The sequence below is a fragment of the Juglans microcarpa x Juglans regia genome, chromosome 8D, assembly GCF_004785595.1.
Source record: "Juglans microcarpa x Juglans regia isolate MS1-56 chromosome 8D, Jm3101_v1.0, whole genome shotgun sequence".
Lineage (NCBI taxonomy): Eukaryota > Viridiplantae > Streptophyta > Magnoliopsida > Fagales > Juglandaceae > Juglans > Juglans microcarpa x Juglans regia.
This window is the reverse complement of record NC_054608.1, coordinates 20086894-20114361: the sequence shown is the minus strand read 5'-3', so window position 1 is coordinate 20114361 and position 27468 is coordinate 20086894. Positions and strand designations below refer to the sequence as shown.

The 27468-nt window shown below is 36.4% G+C and overlaps 1 long non-coding RNA gene across 1 annotated transcript; it reads left to right on the top strand.

Annotated features, from left to right (window-relative positions):
* Positions 1–571: 571 nt before the first annotated feature.
* Positions 572–16932, top strand: LOC121243274. The gene is made up of 3 exons (XR_005936094.1): positions 572–584; positions 13514–13517; positions 16801–16932. It is a non-coding gene; the product is annotated as an uncharacterized LOC121243274 (long non-coding RNA).
* The last annotated feature ends 10536 nt before the right edge of the window (positions 16933–27468 follow it).

The window sequence follows — 27468 nt, the reverse complement described above, 5'->3', positions numbered from 1 at the left end:
TTCTTCCTCCTGGCATAACAATAACATAAGCTTGCTAACATTAAATCATTTACCAATATTTAAGCCCACCAAGTAGGTGGAGTCCACCTGTCGGGGGTATGTTCACTATAGACAGAGGATTGAACAATTCACATTAACTAATAAATTAGCTATATATGGGGTACTACAGACCTAGAAATTAATTAGTAATAGAAAAGACAGGTTATTTGTCTATTTATAACAGATTTTCCTGGGACAACTAACACGCCACGCTGTGAAACTTCAATAACCATTTAGAAGATTTGAATCTAAATAATTTTAAAAGCTTATAGTTTGAAAAAAAATTGTCTACTAAATTTGAAAGAGGAGTGTTCAAATATAAATTATATAAGTAAACTCACTTCTTCCCATCAGTTAAATTTTTTGGCCAAATGGAGATGTAACATGATATTAGAACAGGGGTTCTTAGTTCAAATTGACTCCACACCTCACCCACATCAATTAAATATTCTCTTTGAAAAATCCAACCACACATGAGAGGGGGTTAGAATACAAATTAAATAATTAAATAGACCTCTTCGTATCGCTTTGAATTTTTTAGACAAGTAATAATTTAACTACAAAACTTGATCAAGAAGAGGCTCTTCAAACCTGAAGAACAGACAAAGGATTTAACCATTGCATTTCAAGAACCATGTGTGAGAAATGCCCAACATGATGACCTGAAATAAGCTAAGGAGAAAGGCTTTCGGACTGGTAATTCAAAAATGATAAGTTAACCAAAGAAGGTATAAAAAACTAAAGTTCACCAGTCAAAACAGCACAGCCAGCTGCAACAGCTTCTGATATGTTATGGCCAGCTGTACCTGGGAAGAATGAACCTCCAACTACAGCAATTGGAGTTACGTCATATAAGTATCTTAACTCACGTACAAAACAAATTTGAAAGGACACAATGACTTTATGGGACAAATCTCCCCAAAAGCAAGTATAAAATGGGCACCCCTATGAGGTATGATGTTCACACAAGATTAGCCTAATAGAATTCTAAGTTCACTATAAATACATGTTATTGACTTTTATGGAAGCCATGACTGCAATCGAGCTTCCAAGTTCAAGAACGTCAAGAGGCTGAACTGAATGGTTGTATTGACACTACCTGAATTCTTCAAACTGAAAATTGTAAAATGAAAACCAAAGGTAATGAGGGTGAGTTTAAGGAATTGGTGATGAGAGGTTATACAACTTGTCATTATTGTAGAAAATAAATATAAAAATGATAAAAAAATATTCTTTTAATATAAGTAAAAGAAATACCTAATGTGTCGACAATATATATAGTTGTTCCTGCCACCATCTTTTCACGTCGAGACCTCAATGCTATGTTTTGACCTTCTTTCTGTAATTCCTGCACCACTTAAAGGCAAAAGCATTTCTTTTAAATATTTTTTTTTTATATTTGAAGATTTAACCTCTGATGTGTTGAATCATAATGAAGGCATGCCTTAGAATTTAAACTTAATCAGATACAAGATAACTTTCTTCGCAACATTAGCCCCTGTATGCAATAAAAATATATGAAATAAATCTCTAGGTTAGGGCATTGTAAAATTTATAGAGCAACTGGTGATGAAGCAGTAATATCCGTAATACTTACAGAGCAACCAGTGACAGAGATCTACTTGAGGCTGAAGACAACTCGTAGGAAGGTTCTTGCCTCCTTGGAGTTTTAGCACCCAAGATTTTATTCTTTGGTTATCATGTAGCGTTACAGGTATCCCTATGGTTAGTTTAAAAAAAAATCTTCTTTTTTTTTTTAAATAAGAAATTTCAGAAAATTCATGTTGTAATGTTTTCCAATGCCAGTGGAACTCAAATCAATACGGCGATGTTAATTTTTCTGCTTCACAGTGATGACAAGCTACAGTTATTCCATATCTAAATGAGATACAGGATGAATAACAAGCAGAGGAAAGCACAGAAGGAAAAAAGTACATACCGTGTAAAAGATCAGGGAGGGTTCTATGAGGAAGATAGTCATAAAGGAGGAGTTTTTCCCCTCGCTTCCCCTGATAGAAAGCTCTCAATGGAATCAAATTCTCATGGCGAATCTTTCCCAGTTGCTTTATCACCGGTAAACATGAACTCCTATCTTTGCAACTACCTTCCATTAACAATCTCAAAGCAATGGTCCCTCCACTGGAAAGCTTTGCCTTATAAACGGTTCCATAGCTCGTCTTCTCCAGAACTTGACCGGTTGCATTCAACACATCCTCTTATGTCAAATGCTCTCCACCTTGAAACAAAATAAGCTTGCCTTCACCACCACCACAAAAAAAAAAGAACAGATTTAACATGCAACCGAGAAACCCAAATAAAAACTCCCTCTTGAGAAAAAAAAATACTCCTGCAAAAATAAAATTTTAGAATTTTTCTTCAAAGACAACGACAGAGAGATGAGGAACAAAGAGAAAAAAACAAAAAAGTGGGGAAAAAATATGGATCGGCGAGACCAACGAGACCAGTATCGCCAATGCCAACAGCGCTGTCGGAGGCAAGGGCAAGGACAGCGTCAACAGCAGCAATGCCAAAGCAAGTGCGAGGAGCGCTTCGAAGAGGAGCAAAGAAGGCAAGAAGAAAGCGAGTGGGTCTGGGTTGAGAGAGAAAACTCGAGAGGGAGACGAAGAGAGACGAAGTTGTGTGGTCTGAAGCGGAGAAAATATCACTGACACAATGTCACATCACATGATATAAAGACTAAAATACCCTAAGCAAACGGACACAAAACGTGAAAACATAAGGATAAAAAGGAACAAACATACAAAAAATGGATCACAAGCACGGAGGACGACAAAACTAATATTCACTGCGATCCCCACTTATTATATAAGTATATTATATGTATATATCTATATATATATATAGATACATAGATCTGTACAAATGAGTTATGATCTTTACGATCGAATACAATCCCGACCCCAATCATGGTGTTGGAGGCCGGCGGGTATGCAAAAATTAAAAAAAGAAGTAAAGTGGATTGCAAGTTTTTTATTTTTCAGAAATGATAAAATGACAACCATGCCACTTAACAAGTTTTAAGCAATTTATTCATAAAATATTAATTTTTTTAAAAACTTTCTGAATTGTCTTTAATTTTTATGTGTTTGAATTTTAAAAATAATATTATTTTTCTATGTAGGAGTATTAATAATGGTAAACTGCATCTCTTAAAGTTTTAAAGTCGCAATTATCATTATCTGAAGAAAAATGTTAGTGAAATCTTTCAAACTTATCGTTCATGTAATTTAATTTTATCTATTTATTACTAAATGGTTAAGAAAGTGACTATTAGTAAAATTGTATATTTTTTTTATTCGTTTCATAATAATTAAGAATGTTAAAAAATACTTAAAAAATCAAAAGAAAATATTCAAAAATTTTATAACTAGCGGTACGCCGAGCGGCAAAGACTGGCGGCCTGCTAGCATGATCCTTGTCTGAAAATCTCATCTCTTAAAGTTTGAAGAAGTTAGAGCATTGGCATTGGATTGACTATTTTACTCTTCAAATTTTGACTAATATGTAACTATTTCACTTTTAGCTAATCATTCAAAACTTAAAGTCTACATTGGATTAGTCATCACACTCTCTATAATAATAAAATATCATTATTTCATATTTTTATATTTTTATAATTAATTTTTATTTTTTAATTAATTCTATTTTCATAACCTCCTATAATCTCCAACCATCATATTCTTATAGTGCATAGCGGTTGGAGATTGCATATAATCTCATTTCAGCTCTTTGAAAGCAATTTACAGGTTCCACCATTGCTCTTCTACATCTACATCAATTTCTTTTCAGAAAACAGAGTCCAAACCAATAAGAAAAAAAAAAAACCCCATAGACCAGCAGCATTCATGCTGGCAACAGAAGTGTATAGAATAACAATAAGCAGCCCCTCTCACTAGACAAAAACAAGTAAAGCACTCAATTCTAACGTTGGGTAGTTGGATCTACACAATTGCAGTTATCTTCTTCTATACCTCTGGCTTGTTGGCTCCTACAAACTTCTCAACTTGTTGTCCATCTCTCTGAAAGAAGAATGTTGGGGAGGCTTTGATAACCCACCAAGAGATGAATTCCCGAGACACTCAGTGAGCAAGGAACATTTTCCATTAATATACTTGGCGTAATCTAGAATAAAAACACCCAGTTACAAGCATTCTGCCACTTGAAACTTAAACTGAAAAACAAAAAACAAAAAAGTACACTCTCAAAGCAAATCAATCACAAGTGTTATGCAACACTCAGTTTGTGTGGTGACTCAAAACAAGTTTCCGTTGAGCAATTGATACACATTGAAAATTTGTTTTACCTATATTATAATTGATGATATTCTTTTGGGTTAGACAAGTGTCACACATTTCTTTCCCATCACTAAGTTTCTTGGTTGTTGGCAACTGGCATGACTAATGAGGCAACAAGTTTCTATCTAAAAAAAAAAACAGTATACTCGACTATGTGTATACAGTTGGCATAAAAAAACAACCTAAAGAACCAACTTGACTTTGTTGAATGGTAAAAAAAAACCAAAGCATAAGCACAAGAAGTTAAGGAAACCACATAAACTAGGTTTCTTATAAACACAGGAATTTCTTGACAAATCACAGCTTGCCTATTTGCTGAAATATATTGCATTAGAAACATTTAAATTTTTCTAAAAGTTGTAACTAAGAGGAAGGCAAAGCCACAGATTCGGAAAAGAGCAGTCACATACAATGTATAATACATTTGATAAAAGGAAAAAAAAATTGATCCCAAAATCAAGCCATAATGTTCATTAACTACTTTAATTTCAAAAAATCCAGTGGATATTTCACTATCGGGGTCCGAATCAGGGCTAGACCGTGGCTATGGTGGGAAGATTAAGCATGAGAGACCTATAATTGTTCTAAATATACAGGTTGTTCATCTTGGCCATTTTGCATTGCTGTTTCAAGAACCGTGCAAATGCGCGAGACCATCCACAAATTCAAACCCTCTGCTCCCTTGCCACTCACTCCCCGAGACCAACAAATTCAAATCCAAACATCAAGAAAATCCAACCAAACATCAACAAAATCAGGGCTAGAATCAAAGTTAGGGTTTCGAATCACACCCAAGCAACATCAACAAAATCAACAAAATCAAACCCAAACTAACAAAATCATCATCAAAATCAAGGTAGGGTTTCGAATCTTACCGTGTGCTTGGAAGTGTCATGCTGCCGCTGTGCCGTGCTGGGGAGTGCCGTCATGGGAGAGAACGTATGCGGGAAGGAATGGTTGTGGGAGAAGAGAAATGGGGAAGAGGAGAAAATGGGGAAGAAGAAAAACAGGGAAGAAGAGAAAAAAAAAACGAGAAGAAGAGAAAGAACGAAGAGATGCGGGAGAGGGAAGAAGAGAAGAAGAGAAAAAAAATAGATGAAGAAAACAGAGAAAGGAGAGAAAGGAGACGCGGGAGATGAAGAGGAAAGAAGAGAAGAAGAAACGCGGGAGAGGAAGAGGGAAGAAGAAAGAGAAAGGAGACGTGGGAGAGAGAGACGCGATATTAATAAAAAATTAATTTAGAGATGAAATATTGCTTTTCATATTTGAAGAAAAATATGAATTTACTGTAGCTAATATTTAGGATGACAAGTGTTTGGCTAATTCAATGTGGGCCAACTATTGATGAAGTTAGTTAAATTTAGAGATAAAATGTTATTTGAAGAAGCCAATGTGGATGCTCTTAGCAATAATCTTTCTTTTACCAATAACAGCACAAAAAGCAATTCCTTATATGATGATGTCATCCAAATACGAGGGAGGCCCTTTAATATCTAATTCACACCAATGACTATTTGAAGTCTCCTTGCAATGGCTGAACCAATCTAGAATCTTATTTCCTAGAAATATCATCGTCTCAAGGATGCATACATCATAAAATATATATAAACTATATTCATATATATAAACCGATTAGGCACACAAAACGAGTATAAAAGGAAAAGACAAATATATAGGCACTCACTCAATTCCATGTAGGATTTGGCATACAATTCCCCATAGAAAAATGCTACTCGAAATTTCCCTGGGAACCCCCGCGGCATCGCGTCTGATGTGGCAAATGCAACGACATCGTTTTTGTTCCCTCGAAGACAGAAGGGGCTCTGGTGGCCTCCTTTCCCATTTCGCCCCAATCCTCACGAAAACTACTATTTTCATTGTCTTCGTCTTTGTCTTCTACATCCCCACGAAGCCATCGCCCCACGAAGCCACAGCCCACTGCAGCCTAGCTTCGTTTTCTACACAGTTAGTGGATTCTGATTCTATTGGGTATTTTTCACAAATTTTTTGCTTGCATTATATGGCTGACTGAAGGGGGTTTTTCCAAAAATACATAATACACTTACTCTGTTTTACAACAACCATTTTGGGTTTGGGAGCACTCACAGCTGGCCTTCATCAACGAACAGTGATTTATCTGGAAAGATAAAAAAAAAAAAACCAATAGAAATACGTTGAAAATGAGTTGGGCAAAACCTAGGAAATGGGTTTGGCAAAAATCTGGATATGGGTTTGGAAAAAATATGTTAATGATGAAATCTAAGAGATGGAATTTTTTTTCTTAGTGGAGAAATGCTTCAACGTACTAAGTTCATTTGTTTTGATAGGCAGCTCCCTCAACCATTCTCTTGTTCTATCTTGAGCCAAATTCGTCCAAAGGCCTCACTTTATGCTGTTATTAAGAGATGGGAGAAATAGGAGGAATCGCCCAATGACCAGCTATCAAAGAAGAAAAGAAAGGCACTTTTTTATCCACTCTCACGTAGGCCTTCAGAAGAAGCTGCTTGAGAATCAGTTGTAGGGAATGCCCTCTTGCTCTAGTTTGCTAGCACTTGAAGAAGAAAAACTCAGCATTTTGCCTTTCCACTTTTTTCTTTCTTTGCTTTTTAAGTTCATTTTTACTTTTTTATTTTTTTCACTTCCACGTAGGCTAGCTGGTTACCCCACGTTTGTACGTGCCGGTTGTACCTAGCAGTTTTGGAAAAAATGAAAGATATTTTATATTTCCGACAAATTTTCCTATAATATGCATCTCGCAGCACTTACCACTTCTAGGTTTGGTGGAAACTCTACAATTTCTTGATTGTTTTTAAACAAAACGAGGTCTAGGCCTCTTATTATAAAAATCCTCTCTGAGGTGAAGGAATAACCATGAATACAACTTGACTCAAAATAAAAATTACATCAAAGTCGAATATAAGGAATTTCCAATTTATCCAATTGAACTAAACCCCGTAGTTTTCCTTGCACGATTTCTTAAAGTTGCAATCAATCATCCAATATAAGATTCCACATTCTAACAAATGTTTGGATGCTTGTAGGACTGCTTGCGATATCTTTGCCTATAGATCTGATTCTCCCAGATTAGGAAAGAAATGAAATGGCCCAAATAAATTAGATTTTGATAGGCCAAAGTTTCTTGTAAGATTCAATTGCAACAACGACCAAAATGGTAATAAGGAAGAATCGTGAAGAAGAGAAATGGCTGAATTTGTTGGAGGTGGCAATGGGAATAATTCTGCACTCGATGAAGCTTCATTTTCCCTTGTAGACACCATATGTGGGGAGGATTTTCCATTAATATTATAGACCTCTACGTCCATCCCAAAACGATTTGGACAATCATCGAGGAAAAGATACTTGAGAGATCTCAACTGATGAATGCTACTTGAGAGATTTGGAAAATCGTATTTGTTATTGTAGAGTTTGTAATATTGGTTTTATTATATGTTAAAATTTGAAAAATATTGATATTTTTTGTTAGTAGATAGTCTTATTTTTTTAAAAGATATTATAGCTATTAATAAATATAGATTTTAACTTTTATGTGAAATTATGTTAATAAGTTCAAATAGATTATGTGTGTTAGTTAAGCCAATTTACATAAAATGAGTTTAAATGAGTCACGTCGTGTTAACCTATTTCTAATTAATTATTAAACGAGTCAAAATGGATGACACGACAAGATCCGTTATCTAAATGGGTTGAGTTCAGGTTGACATATATTATCGAATATTCATAAATTGACATGATACGAACACGATCCAAAAACACGAGTTGCCACCTCTAGTTCTCGAGATAAACAAAATGAAAAAAAAAAAAGAAGGTAAATTTTAAAAGAAAATGTTTAAAAATTTCTTTGCAACTACCTAATTACTTGAGAAAGCATAATGACGCCATTGCAGCGTTGGATTATCTATTTTTCTAAATAAAAATATGCAAAACATAACAACACTAAAACTGCACAAATGATTTCCTTCAATAAATATATATAACCGCTAAAGGCCATTCATCTTCTTAACACTAACGGGTTACAGGACGATGATACTTGCACTAGATTATCCCTACCACAAATAAATAAGTTAATATATTGAATTGAAAATAACAAAGATATTTGCGAGAAATAAAGTAGAGTGAACATTAAGTCAGCAAAAGTAGGGGAAAATGTGGAAGATGCTCCATTCCTTTTGATGAAGGATGAACTCCATAAGGCGAGCAATCTCTTTAATGACAATATTTTATGTGCTTTATTTGTTATTTAATTCATGAATAAGCATCCGAGTTACCGAGTATCGGATCAATGTCAAAGCTATCATCGTTGGCCATATGGCCATTCTGTTATTTTCTTCATGGCGTGAGTATACCAGATGGACTCCGCAATGTTTTAAGATCACTGAGTTTTTACAACTTTCAAATATAATCCTCAGATTGCCTGGCTCTACCATCACTTGATACCGCCTAAAATATTCTACAGAAAAAGTACCCCAAGCAGACATGATCATCATCTGGATCCATTGGATGAATCACTCCTACTTTCTCATAAATATTGCCAAACATAAGAACATTAACAACATCGTTCAATTCAACAGTAGGAACAGGTTCAACCACAGCACCAAATGCAATTCCTCTGACTTCGTCCAAATATGGTGGCACATTAATGTCTATTTCACACCACCAACCATTTGAACACTCCTTGCGATGGCTGAGCCTAATGAATGAATATATCAAAAAAATTTCAATTACATAAATTGAAAAGTAAATGTAGAGAAGTAGGGGCATACCTGATTCCATGGAGGATTTGGCACATGATTTCTTGTATTCACTTGCAGTTTATTGCATTCGGACAAATCAATCGAAGATAGCTGTTGTAAACGGAATATTTTTTATATTTCCGGTAAACACTCCAGTGATCTGCATCTCCTAGCTTCAACGTATTTTATATTCGGTAATTTCTTGAATGTTCTTGCAATCACCTAATAAAAGATACGTCAATCCAACAAATCTTTCGATGCCTGAAGGAAGACTAATCATATCACTGCCTGATAGAGATAAAAATGTCAAAGAGGAAGAGCAATTAAGTGTCCCAAACAAATCCGTTTTTGACCGGACAGAGCTTCGGAGATCCAATGGATGCAGCGACGAAAATGCAGTTGAGCTGGAAGAATCAGGATCAATAGAAATGGTACTTGAATTCGTTTAAGATGGCTTGTATTGTCCATTTTGCCCCGCCTCCTTCCCAAGATTTACAACATTTGGGAGATGCTTAAGGTTCACGCAGCTTTCAAGTCTGAGCCATTCTAAAGATCTCAAGTTGAAGCTCGCAAAGATTTTAGTTTGGAGCATCTATATAGACTCAAACTAACAAGCTTATCAAGAAATCCCACGGAATCATGAACCTCAACCAGATTAACACAATAATCAAGAATGATTTTCTTCAAGCTTTGGCACTTTGAAATATCCGAGATTCTTGTTAAGAATTCAGTCATTGTGAATTCTTAACGAAAATCTCGAATATTTCAAGGTGTCTAAATTTGAAGGAAATGAATTTTAAAGATTGTTGAAATCTAGTTGAAGTTCATGATTCTGTTGGATTTCATGATAAGCTTGTCAAATTGATTCTTGATGGATGCTATAACCTAAAGAGATTTCCAATGAGACTGCAATTGAGATCTCTGCAACACCTTGAACCTGGTGGATGTTCAAGCCTTCAAAACTTTCCTAAAATCGAATTTCCAATGGAACATTTAGAGACCATCTTCTTAATGGGCACCGCAATAGAAGAATTGCCTTCGTCCATTGGCTACCTCACTAGGCTTATACATTTATGGTTAAGTGGCTGCGTAAACCATAAGCATCTACCAAGTAGCATTAACCGGTTGAGATCTCTAAAGTGTATTTTACTCGATGACTTTCCAAATTTTGTAAGTTTTGGGATGCAGAAGGAGGTGCATAATGAAGCTTCATCGAGTGCGACTCCAACAAATTCTGACATTTCTCTTAATCACGATTCTTCCTCTGTAGGGTTTTCATTGTTATGGCAATTGGCCTCGTTTGTTTTCAGAAAACATCTCATCTCATCTCATCGCATCTAATCATTACAACTTTCTCAACTTCCAATACAAAATAAAATAAACAATTCAACTTTTTCAAATCCCAAAACAAAAATAATATTAAAAAATATATTCTAACAATACTTTATTTAACTTTTTAACTTTAATCTCAACTCATCTACGAAAACAAACGAGCCTAAATGTTAGAAACTGTCCTATCAAAACTGGATTTCTTTGGGATATTTGATTGCTTCTATAACGCCTCGGTTCCGAATGGGTCGGAGAGTTACCTCTTAACACTTAGTATCCAAAATATCTGAAAAATGTTGTGGAGATAAGGGGTGAGCTATCAACAACTTAGTAAGCAGAGAACATATACTAGTGTGCAAACATAAGCATTTACAAAGTACAGTATGCAGAACAAAATATTTTCCAAAGTTGTCATGCAAAACAAAAAATATTTTCAAACGTAACAGAGCGATGGTTTTAAGACACAAAAAACCCAGAATACTTTGGCATAACATAACCTAAGCATCATCATCACATCAAAACAGAGCATCTCACAGAGCAGAGACCATATTTCACCCCCGTGATAGGGTTGTGCTATCCCCGGTGGCCAAACCGGGCAGAGACAGCGGTGAAATCTTTCACTTATTACTCTCGGAGCCCTGAGTGTGCACACAGGAAAGACCACATAAAAATCACTTTATTTTCAAAGTGAGTGCACTCAGAGACAAAGAAGTTAGTACCAACCCAAACAGAGCAAAGATAGAGTCAGATACAAAATTAGTACACCATGCCAAAGATTTTCAGATGCCATATCAAAACAAAACAAAGTACAAAAACATAATCAGATCATTCTCACATACCAAAAACAAAAGTCGGAGCATCTTTCTAAATCAATGCACAATTTTTTAGATTTTCAATATCGCTCATTTTAGATTTCAGAGACAGCATGACAAAATTTAGCTTATGTCTACACATTGCATGTCAAAAAATACTTTCCCTTTTTTGTACAGATTTCATGAGTAATGCAAATAACAGACCGATGTTGGTTTTTCCCAAGTTCTCATTTCATCACAAAAATATGCAAAGTTTTCAGAAAGTCAACCTCAGGCTCAATAATTCGTATAAAGCCTAGCATAGGAACCCCGCTTACCTGGACTTCTTAGCTTATAAGAAATTCTCCACAACAGTACTGAACAAAAATTAATCGTCACCTATAAAATAATCACGTAACTTCCATAAATTTCCAATCGACGTATTTCAATATCTAAACCTGAAATACCTATTTTAATACTTCAAAACTTACAATTTCTCTTAACTCTATAATACCATTACTTTCTAAATTCATCATTTTTCCATTTAATAACTCCTACCAAAACATTAATATTAACTAATATAATTTTGTACTATAACGTGAGAGACAAAACCCATATAGAATACTAAAATATTTATTGAAAACGACGTAGCCTCATGGAAAAACATGTCCTACCGAAACACTTGTTCAAGAAACAATTGGCTAAAAGGGTAAAACTGTAATTATAACTCAAAATATTTACTGAACCTATGGAAGTTTACGGGAACTAAACACTTAGACTAGAAACAAGGCATCGTCGTTGCAGTTGGAGAGTAACAGAGGACTTACCGAGAGAAGTTTTGAGCGATGGAAAGCGGCTGGGCACAGCGGCTAGGGTGGATATGCTTGCGAGCTGGGCACGGTGGTGGGGGCGGCGGCAAAACACTGGTTAGAGAGAGAGAGACCATGGCGAGAGGGAGGAATTACGCACCGAGTATGACGGGGAGCTATGGACTGGGGTCACCCAGGGCAGCGTCCAACGGTAGAGGCTTGTCGTCTGGCATCTTCTGTTGTTAGCTGTGTCTTATGAGGCTGCGTGGGTAGTGCCTTAAGGGCAGTGGGTATTTGAGACAAAATACTCTGTTTTTGAGAGCCAAAACAGAGGTACTTACGGTTTCGTGTGGGCTGGGAATAGTGGTGATCTAACGGAGGAGCAGCGACGTGGTTGGCTTGGTTTCAGGGTGGCGAGGCTGCTAGACGTAACAGAGGCTGTGGGCGTGAGGGTGCAACTACGTGGGAGGCTATGTTGTAGTTTCGGTTTGTTCTTGACTCTTGGTGATGGTTAAGCAGCGCCTCCATGGGTGGCCGAGATGCGATGCATGGTGGCAGAGGGTTGGGCAGTGTTTTAGCATGGTGGTTCGGGTGGTGCAAGTTGAGTATCACTGCGGCTTATACTCGGTGATGCATGGTGGTACGCAAAAGACTACAGCATGCTTGGGCGGCGTTGCTCTAATTCTGGTCTGCTAGTTCACGGCAACCGTGGCCACATCTTGTTGCTGCCACTGGATCGTGCATTGTAACGCCCCGTCCCTGAGGGGTCCGGAGAGTTAACTCATATCACGTAAAAATCATTTTGCAACCACACAGTACATACTCCAGTTTTTCTCTATCACACAAAATACTCATTAATTCACATCAATTACTCCAATATAATTATTCTAAGACAATACAAAGTCTTAATATAAACATCAACCTCCTAACAAATCACATCATCAGAGCACAACAAGCTTACTGAATAAAAATCCTCACTACTCATATTAACATTCTATGCTTAATTCATCATTCTTAACACATCTCACCCATGCTTCATATTCTTGATCATCAGCTGAAACATTCAAATCATCTTAAAAGTATTGTGGAGATAAGGGGTGAGTTATCAACAACTCAGTAATCAGATGACATATACTAGTATGCAAACATGAGCATTTACAAAGTTCAGAATGCAGAACAAAACACTTTATTTTCAGAATGCAGAGTCAAAACATGTTATCAAAAATATCAGAGCAAAAGTTCAAAAATATTTTTACTCAAAATTTCCTTGGTACAACATAACTGAAACATCATATCAGAACATAATTCCATGTTTAACCCTCGTAGTAGGGTTGTGCAAACCCCGGCAGCCAACTGAGAAGAAACAGAATGTGAATCTTCCCCTTATCATTTTCGGAGCCTCGAGTGTGCACATAGGAAAGACCACGCAGAAAATTATTTTGTTTCCAAAGTTTCCAAAGTGGGTGTACCAGAATCAGAAAAGTTGGTACTAATCCAAACAGAGGCCACAATTTTACACCCGTGGTAAGGTCAGAACCGAACAGAAACAGAATGTCATGCTAGAGGTTTCAGAAATCACATCATATCACATCAGAGTACAGAAAATTTTCAGAACAGAACAGAATTAGATCACAAAAATATAATTTATGCACAATTTTTCATATTCACTCTCTTTTGCATAGTTTAGAAACAGAATGCCAAAACTTTGCTCTTGTCTACACCAGTCATGACAGAAAGTACTTTATTCTTATACAGAATTTCATGAGTCATGCAAAACAAATAACTGAGGTCATTTCAAATTTCTTTTCATAACAAAACATGCATATTTTTTCTAAGAGGGACCTCAGTTCATTTTATTTTTATGCAAAATCTAGCATAGGAACCCCGCTTACCTACACTTCTTAACTTTTTAGAAATTTCCTCAACAATGCCCAACAAATATTAATCGTTACCAATAAAATAATCACGTAATTCCCGTAAATTTCCAATCGAATACGTATTTCAAAATTTAAGCCTAAGAAGCTAAAATAATCTATTTTTAATTCCTCAAAAACCTAAACTTTCAATCCCTAAAAATATCATCACTTCCCAAATTCCTCAATATCCTACTCAATCTCTGACTAAAATATTAAATTCTAACTTATTTACTATTGAAAAATCAAACAGTCAAATTTAATACTAAAAAGAATAATTATACCAAAATATTTTAAATTATACAACCTTTTTTTAATAAACTCGATCATATCTAAAGTGTTTAAAATAAAACTACACAGTTATCGTTTACTTTTGAAAGAAAACTTTACTTAACAACAATTTAAATCACTTACAAAAATTTCTGTATATAAAAGATTTTAGACTATTATAAAAGAAAATAAAGCCCACCTATACACATTAAAATTTTTAAAACAGACTAACATAGCTTGTAACTCACGGGTAACACTGTAATTTCATCATAAAAAAATATTTTATGCATGACCAACTTTACGCTAAGCTTCTATGAGACTTTGATATCAGAAAACATGTTCGTGAAATCGTAGTCTGCGAGGCAGAGGCTCACCGAGAGGAAGTGAAACGTGCGGCAGAGCAATGGGCTGGGCGGTGGATGACAGTGGTCACGACAGCAGGACACTGAGAGAGAGAGAGAGAGAGAGAGACCAACGAATGAGAAAAATGTGCGAAAGAGATAGAGTAAGCCGAGAAAGGGTGACACGGAGGTGCTGTCAGTGGCTTACAGAGAGGGACGCGACGGGGTAGGAGCGGCGTGGAGTGACCGTCAAAGTTTTCTGTGCCGGTGGTAACAACGTGGAGGGGCTGGAACTGTGTGTGGTGGCTTTGAACAAAAAGGGCACCGAGCTATGTGTTGCTCTGCTTTCGAGAAGCTAATACAGGGGACAATGAGGTTGTGTGGGGTACGGTGGTGCAAGGCAGTACTGTGGAGGAGCTGTGATGTTGCACCAAAGCTGAGTAGTGGCTATCACAGTGGTTTTGTTCTGGGCGGTTTGGTTTCGTGCGGTGGGTGACTCGTGTTGGGCTTCCGTGGTGGGAGGATACGGCCTGGAGTTGAACGACGGCTTGGTGGTCACGGCTAGGCAGCCCAAGGCTGGCGGTTGGATGTGAAGGTGCTGACGGCAGCGAACGAGAGGGAGTTAAAGTGGTGTGGAGGTGCAATAAGGCAGGCTGCAATAGCCTTATTTTGAGAGTTTCTTCGTGCAGGAGGGATAAATGTATGTGTGTATACGCGATTGAAAACAAGAAAAAGGGAAAAGAGAGACAAGAAAGAAAGGGGGGTACGGCGCAGCAGAGAGAAAAAGAGATGAAGCCCTAGGGCTTCTTGCCAAAACTGACGTTTTACCACAAGGGGCTGGGCCCGTTACTCACACTCTCCAATTGACCCAACAATCCACTTACAATAATAATGATAATAATAAATAAAATAAAACCCCCAAGTTTTTGGGGTCTCACATGCATGATGTTCCTCGTGTGATGCAAGTGATTCTCTCCAAGTTTGGTTTTCTAGCTAGCAGCGAGGGGTGGCACTCGGAGAGATACTCAGAGAAGAAAAGAGAGGGAGAGGGAGAACAGTTGTTGAGAGAAGAAAAGAACGTGGGTAATGGGGAAGGAAAACTGTCAAGGAAACCGTCTGGTGGGGGAGAGAAGAGAGTGAGAAAAATTAAATAATAATAAAACAATATTAATGAATAAGATAAAATAATAATAATAATAATAATAATAATAATAAAATAAATCAAATAAGAGTACACACCCTACTCATAAATAGAGCGGTTTTCCTTAGCAACAAAGTTTTTCTCTATGAGCCTGGGTTAAGATTGGGTCTGGTTGTTACATTCCACCCTCCTTAAAAAAAATTTCGTCATCGAAATTTGCTACACCTAATGCAAGATCTAAAATACTTAAGCCTAACATCTTCCACACCTATTTTAATCCTTAATCATTTTGTCAAGTCTAATGTTCTAAGATTTTAATCCTCTGATAATTTAGTAGCTCGGTGCCTCGAATACCTCATAATCCTTTAGGCATACACTTCTGTGCACATAGTATCGATCGGCATACTCTCTAGGGTCCAGTTCAAATCTAGAAACATAACTTCAACAATAAAATTACACGCCTAATAATAATTCAAAACCCTTCACATAATATGGTAAGCTAAAATTTGATAAAATCAATTGTCCAAACATCTGCATAGTCTATAACCTTAAATCTAAAAATCACTAAACCCCACAATTAACCAGTCCATGCATTTTTAACTCACCAGAGTCAAAATTCACAAATTCTAACAACATGTTTGTAGCCTCTAACACATCAATATCACAAATCTAAGCCTCAAATTCCTAACCAAAATCTATTCCCAGAAGTCAATCTGAAATCTAAACTTTAAACATCATCTCCCTTTCAAAATCTAAAGTCTGCAAAATTTCAATCTTGGTGTTCAATGAGACTTATGTACACTTTCATGATCTAAACCTTAAATCTTGTAAGAATCATTTCCTACGGTCCACAGAATAAACCTGTTGGAACTAAAATCTCAAATATAATTAAATAAAATAAAATATAAAAAAATCATTTTCGTAAAAATATGCAATATCTAAAACCTTACATTTCATAGGACACATTCCATAGGTCCGCAAGTGCTAAAACCTCACATATCATCAAAAATCATATCCTGGAGCCCGCACAATTCTATGACCTTAAATCTCATCAAAATCACTTTCAAAAATATGCTGCATCTCTAAACTTCATATTTCAGCTCAATCCATAAAATCAGCAAAATCTCAAAGTACTTCAGCAAATCTCAAAAGATCTCTATTAACTCTTGCGCCTCTGCTCGAAGTACTTCAACCGCACTCGGATTTGCTCCTCCTTCATTATTAGTCGTGTTCAGACCCAAACTCTTTCGTAATCGACGACGAGGTGGCATACAGAAAACTTGGATTTTTAATAAAAGTTTCAAACTATAAAGTTCAATAAACATATGCAAATAGCTGTACACACAACCTAATAACAAAAATATCTCTAAAATCTAAACCTTCAACCTTATAAAAAACATTATGTAAGGTCTACAAAATGAGTCTAAAGGTCTCAAGATCGAAACCTGTCTCTGATACTAACTGTAACGCCCCGGTCCCGGATGGGTCGGAGAGTTACCTCTTAACAATTAAAATCATATCTCATTGTACAAATGTAAACTCCAATTACTCATTTACTCATAGACCTCATTGCTTTAAACCATCTACTCCAAAATAAATAACTAAGATTACGACGAAATCTCAAAATAAAAGCCAACTTCCCAAAGTACCAAGTCAACAGAGCCAAACGAAACTATTCAATAAAATTCTCCAATAACGAGTACCCTCTTTGTATTTAATAGACTATGCTCACAAAACTTTACCCATGCTTCCTATTCTTGAACCTCCGCTGAAGTATCCAAAATATCTGAAAAATGTTGTGGAGATAATGGGTGAGTTATCAACAACTCAGTAATCAGAGGACATATACTGGTGTGCAAATATGAGCATTTACAAAGTACAATATGCAGAACAAAATATTTTCTAGAGTTATCATGCAAAACAAAACATGTTTTCAAACGTAATAGAGCAATAGTTTTAAGACACATAAAACCCAGAATACTTTGGCATAACATAACCTGAGCATCATCATCACATAAAACATTGCATCTCACAGAGCAGGGACCATGTTTCACCCTCATGCTAGGGTTGTGCTATCCCCGGTGGCCAAACCGGGCAGAGACAAAGGTGAAATCTTTCCCTTAATACTCTCGGAGTCCCGAGTGTGCACACAAGAAATATCACATAAAAACTATTTTTTTTTCAAAGTGGGTGCACTCAGAGACAAAGAAGTTGATTCTAACCCAAACAGAGCATAGCAAAGCATAACAGAGTAGAGCAGAGACAGAGACAGATACAAAATAAGTACACCATGCCAAAGGTTTTCAGATGCCATATCAAAACAAAACAGAGTACCAAAACATAATCAGATCATTCTCACATACCAAAAACAAAAGTCGGAGCATCTTTCTAAATCAATGCACAAATTTTCAGATTCTCAATATCGCACTTTTAAGATTTCAGAGATAGCATGACAAAATTTAGCTCATGTCTACACAATACATATCAGAAAATATTTTTCTTTTTTCGTACAGATTTCATGAGTAATGCAAATAAGCGACCGATGTTGGTTTTTCCCAAGTTCTCATTTCATCACAAAAATATGCAAAGTTTTTAGAAAGTCAACATCAGGCTCAATAATTCGTGTAAAGCCTAGAATAGGAACCCCGCTTACTTAGATTTCTTAGCTTATAAGAAATTCTCCACAGTAGAACTGGACGAAAATCAATCGTCACCTATAAAATAATCACGTAATTTTCATAAATTTCCAATCTACGTATTTCAATATCTAAACCTGAAATACCTATTTTAATACTTCAAAACTTACAATTTCTCTTAACTCTATAATACCATCACTTTCTAAATTCATCATTTTTCCACTTAATAACTCCTACCAAAACATTAATATTAACTAATATAATTTTGTATTGTAGCGTGAGACAAAACCCGTATAGAATACTAAAATATTTATTGAAAATGACGTAGCCTCTTGGAAAAACATGTCCTACCGAAAACACTTGTTCAAGAAACAATTGGCTAAAAGGGTAAAACTGTAATTATAACTCAAAATATTTACTGAACCTATAGAAGTTTACGGGAGCTAAACATTAGACTAGAAACAAGGTAGCGTCGTTGCGGTTGGAGACTAACGGAGGACTTACCGAGAGAAGTTTTGAGCGGCGGAAAGTGGCTGGGCACGACGGCTGGGGTGGATACGCTGGTGAGCTGGGCACGGTGGTGGGGGCGGATACGCTGGTTAGAAAGAGAGAGACCATGGCGAGAAGGAGGAATTACGCACCGAGTACAACGGGGAGCTACGGACTGGGGTCACCCAGGGCAGCGTCCAACGGTAGAGGCTTGTCCTCCGGCGTCTTCTACTGTCAGCGAAATCTTATGTAGCTGCATGGGTAGTGGCCTAAGGGCAATGGGTATTTGAGACAAAATACTCTGTTTTTGTGAGCCAAAACAGAGGTACTTACGGTTTCGTGTGGGCTGGGCATGGTGGTGATCTATCGGAGGAGCAACGACGTGGTTGGCTTGGCTTCGGGGTGGCGAGGCTGCTGGACATAACAGAGGCTGTGGGCTGCGGGGTGGCCGTGAGGGTGCAACTACATGGGAGGCTACGGTGTAGTTTTGGTTTGTTCTTGACTCTCGGTGATGGCTAAGCAGCGTCTCTGTGGGTGGCCAAGATGCGGTGCATGGTGGCAGAGGGCTGGGCAGTGTTTGAGCATGGTGGTTCGGGTGGTGCAAGTTGTGTATCACGGTGGCTTATACTCGGTGATGCATGGTGGTACGTGGGAAGACTGCAGCATGCTTGGGCGGCGTTGCTCTAATTTTGGTCCACTGGTTCACGGCAACCGTGGCCACATCATGTTGCGGCCACTGGATCGTGCATGATGTTTCTCGTGTGATGCAAGTGATTCTCTCCAAGTTTGGTTTTCTAGTCGGTAGCGAGGGGTGGCACTCAGAGAGATACTCAGAGAAGAAAAGAGAGAGAGAGAGGGAGGGGGAGAGGGAGAGCAATTGTTGAGAGAAGAAAAGAACGTGGGTAACGGGGAAGGAAAACTGTCGAGGAAACCATCTGGTGGGGGAGAGAAGAGAGTGAGAAAAATTAAATAATAATAAAACAATATTAATGAAGAAGATAAAATAATAATAATAATAATAAAATAAATAAATCAAATAAGATAAGATAAGAGTACACACCCTACTCATAAATGGAGTGATTTTCCTTAGCAACAGAACTTTTCTCTACGAGCCTGGGTTAAGATTGGGCCCGGGCGTTACAGCTTCTCCAATATGGAATCTTTGCTTCTATTAGGTAGTGATATCATAAGCATTCCTGCAAGCATCAAAACATTTGTTAGATTGACGAAACTTATGTTGTATCATTGCAAGCGACTTCAAGATATTATAATGGTTCCACCGAATCTAAAAGAGTTACTTGCTGGAAAGTTTATCAGAAATATCAAAAGTATTTCCTTTCCCAAGGCTAGAATGGATTGACTTATCCGAATTCTATAAAGTGAATATGGGGAATTGTATGCCAAATCCTGCACATAATTGAGTAAGTCGATCCTTATAAATATTTCTTTTTTCCTTTTATACACGTTTTGTGTGCCTAATTGGTTTATATATGAAATTTTATGTTGTATTCATCCAACAGGCTAAGATGATATTTCTAGGAAATAAGATTCCAGATTGGTTCAGCCATTGCAAGGAGACTTCAAATAGTAGTCATCGGTGTGAATTTGATATTAAAGGGTCCCCACCGTATAATTTGGATGACATCATAAGAATTTATTTTTGTGCTATTATTGAACCCGTTGGGACTATGCTTTTGACCGTTAAAATTTATGTTAAGATGCCCGTCGGTGATGACAGAATTCTTCAACAAATAGTAATTGCTTTTTGTGCTGTTATTGAGCCCGTTAGAACTGCTGGTTTGTCCGTTAACATTTTTGTCAAGATGCCCGATGAAGACAGAGGTCGTCAAGCAATGGTACTTTATCAAATGGATTCAGATCATGTGTGGTTGAGGTACTTACCTTATATAGAATATATTACACGCCGACAAGTGAGTGTAGAGGCAGACAATCTAAGGATTATATTTGAAAGCGGAGATCCAAATTCAAGGAACTTCAAACGTTGCAGAGTTCATCTGTCATACAAATAACATGAACAGAATGCGACAGATGATGGAGGTGTGCCCCATCATGAAAATGTTGATGTCCATTTGGATGCACCCATTGAAGATATTGGAAATTTAGCAAATCCAATGGATCATGGAAGTCAACTTTCTAAGAGGCGTCCTGTTGATTATGATGATAATGATCGCAAGATTGAGTCCAACTTGTACCGATGACATAGGAGGCCTTCTTCAACCTTGGACATCAAATTTTTTCTGAAGTCTGAATTCCCTTGTATTACCTCAGACCTCGATAAATGTGTATGGAGGAGCCGATAGGTAAAGTAGTTATTTTTATTTTGTACTTAACTTAAGCTTCGTATGAATGAAAACATGATTATTTAGTCTGAAAGTAATATTCCAGCATATGAAGGGTCAAGGTCTTTGCTAATCATTATGTAAAGTGTTCTTGGTGCTCAAGTGCATTCTCATTGAATTATGCAAATGCAAAGTCATAATTTGCATAATATCATATGATTTTGCATTTGACTATTAAAACCTATTCTCACATTGGATTATTCATCTATTAGCTAAAAAAATAATAAAAATTTTTCTATTTTATGTTTTTATGTTTTCATGTTTTACAATTCTACGAATCATAGATTAATTAATAATCAAATTATAATTAACATATGACTAGTAGAGACAAATCGTAGAAATCCTAACAAAACAACTGATCTTCCACACTAGAGACAATATATTTTTTTTTTCTAAGCAAGCTTGCATATATTAGAAATAAATAAAGTACTACAAAGTTTGGGGTGGATCTTTCCCGCTATCAAGAAATAACAGACATCTAGATAAAATGTTAGTGGGTATACAACCAGAAACAAGGTTGGTTGCTGCCTATTGTGCCACAAAGTGCGCACATCGATTTGCAGATCGATGAATTTTGGCAAAATTCCAAAGCCTTTGAGAAGCAGAGATATGCTTGATATCTTCAATGATGGGTTCAATGTGCCATTGAGTAGAGGTTTCTCTATTGTTTATGGCTTCTATTACCAACTGCGAATCTCCTTCCAGGATTTCCGTTTCTTGTTGCTTCGGCTACTAGAGGATTGGAGGTGAGAACCTTTCCTGTCTGGATTTCCAAAAATTTTCCACTATGATCCTTGCATACTGCTGAAGTCAGTGAGAAGAAATCTCTGACTACTGCATCAAATGAGAAGCTCTGAAAATTATTTGGAGGAGTCTTCCAACTGCCTACTTGGCTTTTTTTTTTTTTTTCCATGCTTCTTTATATTCCTGGTATATTTTGTTTAACTGAATTTTTGCTGGATCAAGAGAGAAAGAAGTGTGATTATGGAGTATGTCATTTCTTTGCTTCCAAATGAAATCCAAAATTATCACAGCAAATAGTTGAAAGTGATGAGCTTCTTTCTCTTGCAATCCCAATTCTTTTGTCGGAGAAATGATCAATTTTATCCAATCCATTACAGACTGAATTGGCAACGTTTCCAGCTTCAGTGGCCACGAGCTTTGATACCATAGAATCCTGACAATTGGGCATTTTAAGAATAGATGGAGTGATGTTTCTTCTTCTTGATTGTAGAGAAAACATTCTTGTGTTGGAGCTTCTTGGATAGCTTCTTTGATTCTTGAGCTGATAGGCAATATATTCCATTCAATTTTTCGAAGCAGTAGCTTATGCCTGTCATGGATTTTTAGTTTCCATATGCTTCTGTATATATTCAGTGTAGCAGACTGTTGAACTATCTCCTGGTTGTTGATTATCATTTGATAAGCTGATTTAACAGAAAATTCACCTGAGTTGCTTGGGATCCAAATTATTTTGTCTTGGCTCTGAGAAAAGGAAGGCAACGATATTTTCCTTTATTTCTGTGATACTTTCTTCATCAAACAGTTCTTGCATTTTTTGGACATTCCATGATCTAGGGATATCAGTAAGGAGATCTGAAACTTTTAAGTTTGGATGAGCCTCCTCCATTCCTTGTAATGGCTTAGGCTTGAAACTGCTCATGGTTTGAACCCATGGATGTGTCCATATATTGATTGAGCCTCCATTACTAATCTGGTAGCAGCTTCTTTTTTTGAGCATGTCTCTTGTTTGTAATATCCCTTTCCATAGGCTTGAGTCCGTCTGTTTTGGATTTGCTTGCCAGAAATCCGTGCTATTGAGATATTTTGCAGATAAAAGTGCATGTTAGAGTTTGTCTTGCCCTTTGCTCAGATCCCATCCTGTTTTAGCTAGCATCGCTTGGTTCATGTTAGCCATTTGTCTAATTCTGAGTCCTCCAACGGATTTTGGCTGGCATATGGACTTCCAGGATTTGAGAGTTAGGTTGTGGTGTCTATCTTTAGGGAAACACCCATAAAAATTTTTAAAGCTTGTATCAAGTGCTATGCATTCTAATTTAGGAAGTTTAAATGAAGCCATAATGTAAGTCGAGATAGCACTAGCTACTGTTTTTATCAGTGTTGTTCTTCCCGCTTGAGAGAGTAGCTTTAGTTTTCATCCTTTCAGTTTTTTTTTCTACTTTACTTAGCAACTCTTGGTAATCTTCCTTTTTCTTTATGCTAAATGAAGTTGGAAGGCCCATATATTTCATTTTTGTTGAAACTGCTTTATATGGTAGCCACTGCTTAATTGCTGTTTTGGCTTCATGGCCTTGTATTTCTTGTGACAAAAATGGAGGATTTATGCGTGTTGACTTTTTTACCTGACCACTGTTGGTACTTGTCGAGGCTCTCTCATATCGTTTTTGCACTTTTTTCTGTTGCTTTTGCAAAAATAATCGTATCATCTGCAAAAAAAAGATGAGAAACTGGTGGACTATTTTTGCTGATTTTGACTCCTTCCATTGCACCTTGCACTTCTACCTTTAAGAGGATTCGCGATAAAGCTTTCGTCACCAATATAAATAAGAAAGACGATATTGGGTCACCTTGTCTCAGTCCTCTTTGAGCATTGAAAAATCCCTTGGGAGAACCATTGATTAATATAGAAAAAGATGTTGTCGTGATGCATTCTTTAACCAGGTTGATCCATACTAAATTGTAGCCTAGTTGTTTCATCACCATAAAAAGGAAATTCCACTCCACTTGATCAAAAGCCTTTTCCATATCCAGTTTTATGGCCATCAAACCTTTTTTCCCCCTCATTTTTTTGAGATGATGAAATAGTTCATGTGCAATTATTGTGTTTTCTTTTATATTGCGCCCAGGAACAAAGGCAGTTTGCAGAGGAGAAATGATGTTACTCAATGTGACTTTGAATCTGTTGGCCATAATCTTGGTGATGATTTTGTAGATAACATTTGTGAGGCTAATGGGACGGTATTGGCTTGGGCTATTTGGACTTTTAATTTTTGGGATGAGTGCAATGTTTGTGTGATTGATCTGTCTAACAATTTTTCGCTTCGGAATAAAGATTGCACTGTATTGATGACATCCTTTTTGATGATGTGCCAATAATGCCTAAAGAATAGTGTTGTCATACCATCTAGACCTAGTGCTTTATGGTTCGGAATTTGCTTCAAGGCCCCAAAAGGCTTTGCATTCTGCGGCATGCTCTGCTAAATCATTCTTTTTAGACTGCGGTCTTCCCAATGACTCCAAAATAACATGATCTGGGTGGGCTATTTCCACAACCATGCACCTTGAAAGTGAATTTGCAAGATATTCGAGTTACACGAGCATTCCTATGATCAAATTTCTTTCATTTCTGTTATTTGATGAGATCGCAAGTCTTGAATAAATTTCTCTCCCAAAACAAGGGGTCTATATTATCGAAGACTCGCAACTGAAGTAGTCCATAACAATAGACATTGTGTGACCCATCTGGAAGATTATTTTCGTTGTTGAGAGAGAATGAATTACTTGTTCCACACTTGATATATATGCTGCAACTAAAATAAGAGAAATGTTTTAGACACAAATGCTTGGATAACCTATAAAGTGACATAACTTAATATAATAAGTTAGATTGTAAAATTAATTTTATTACAAAGTAGATCTAACGGATCACATGAAACGACATTATTTTGTTGGTTTACTTTTATATAATTCCTTTGTATACATAGCACTTATCAAATAATTGCATTTGTGGGTTTGGCGGGAAAGGTTGGATCATGGATGACTTGGGACTACTGGTCACGTGTGAGAGCACATGAGTTGTGTGTAATCTTTAGGCCCCTTTTGGATACAGAAACGGTTTCATCTCATCTCATCATTACATCTCCTAAATTTCAACACAAAATATAATAAATAATTGAATTTTTTTTTCAAATCCCAAAACAATAATATTACTAAAAAAATAATATTTTAACAATATTTTATTCAACTTTCAACTTTGATCTAAAACTATCTCATCTTATCTCACTATATCCAAATGAGCTTAAATCAAACTCAATATTAGGTGCGGGAGCAAATTCAGTAGCTAGAGTTTTACACCCCCAATTGCACACTGCTATATATATCATGATTCTGCCTATTTTGTATTGAATTAAGCCAAATTGAAATTAAATTTTAAAAAAAATAAATTGGTGCAAACAGACTTTATACATATTGTGGAGAGAGTAGTTCGAAGGAACAAAGCTGGGGAATTGGAAAGGCTATTCTTATGTGCTTGGGGTATTTGGTATAGCAGAAACCAATTAATTTTTTAGAATAAGCGGATAGGTCCAGAACAAGCAATAGATCATACTCTCTCAGTTGCAAAGGAATATGAGTGTGCAGTAGCAAAAAAACAAATGGGTTCTAAACCTCATTGTGGCTGGCTCTACCCACCTGTTGGTAGTCTTAATCTAAATGTTGATGGGGCTCTATTTCATTATCAAGGCAGATCTGGTGTGGGGATGATACTACGAGATGAAACTAGGAAGGTGCTTTTTGTAGCTAGTAAACCCGAGCATGAGATCATTGATCCTATGGAAGTGGAATTGCTGGCAATACTAAGGGATCTACAGTTATGTTTGCTTTTGGGAATTCAGGACCTTCAAGTGGAAAGTGATGCTCTTTTGGTTGTGCAAGAGCTTACAAAAGGGGAGGAGTCTATGTCTATTTGGGGAAGTCTAGTTCTTGAGATTAGAAATCTGTTACCAAGGTTTCCTAAAGTTGTAATACAACATAGAGGTCGTATGGCCAATGCTGCAGCCGATTGTCTGGCTAAATATTCTTAGCATCTTTGTGACTTAATGGTGTGGTGGAACTCATTTCCTGAAGTGGTTTCACATATCATTGAGCATGATGCCTTGTTGTTTTCTTTGAAATGAATAAAGCTAGTCTTGTTATCATAAAATATAAAATAAAATAAATTCTAAAATGCTAAGATTTGAGCATAAACTTTTAAAACTGCTAATACTAATTATTTTTAAAATAACTTTTAAAATCCAGGCTGTCACTCTGAGTGGCGGCATCACCCAAGGTAGACAACCGCAATAGTCACCATTAATTCACGTACCGACTAGTGGTATACGCAATTGCCTGAAACCCAATAGCTGGCCACAAGATTCTCGGTGGTCGTCGGTAGCCACATCAATAAAATAATAATAATTATAAGTTTTAATAGTGTATGAGCGAGCCTATTTTACTTATGATGAAAATGTTGTAGAAGCTTTTTGTTGGAGGGTACGTATAAATTAAGTACTTCAAAGTTCAAAGTCTTGATTAATCTTTTTTAAATGTACATTTCCTATTATTTATAAGAGTACTGATACGTACAGTCATAGAGTACACAAACATCATATAGTCACTTTAAAAAAATGTGGAGTCCATATTAAAAATTTAATTTTTCTTTTCATGTGGGTCCCTTATTTATTTACTTTTTTAAAATGATTGCTTGCGCACTCACGATTACAACTATAATTTCTCTATATAGAATGTCCATGTCTTTAATTCCCATTATAACCCGTGTTTTTATCTATATATATTAAATGAGTCTTTATTTCATTTCATTAATACCTTGTTTGGTTACGCAGTTCAGATAAGATGAGATGAGATATTTTATTGAAAATTGAATAAAATATTGTTATAATATTATTTTTTAATATTATTTTTGTTTTGAGATTTGAAAAAATTAAATTATTTATTATTTAAAAATTTGAGAAAGTCGCAATGATTGTATTAGATAAGATGAGATGAGATAATTTGATTTTGTATAATCAAACCATCCCACTTTCTCTACTCCATTAATTGCCAGAAAAATATGTTGGATTATTGCTTAGGTCACCTATTAGAATTTTGGTGTAATTGATACATGATAGTGATTATGTAAAGTAGTCTTTTTTTTATCAGTTAGAGAAATGTTAGATCTATAAGTTGATTCTCTAAAAATATATGTGACTTGAGGTGAGACGCTAAATTTATTTTATAATAAAAGTGGTTATAGACGCTAGATTGAATTAACAGTTCTTAATTGACCTAATTACCCTTTACAATCTTTTCCGAGGAGTTTCAATTTGAGATCTCTAAAATGGCTTAGACTTGAAGATTGCTCAAGTCTTCAAAACTTTCCAGAAATCATGTGCAAAATGGAACATTTGAAAGCTCTTTGTTTAGATGGCACTGCAATACAAGAGCTGCCTTTATCCATTGCATACCTTAATGGCCTTGGATATATATATCTAAAAGGCGGTGTAAA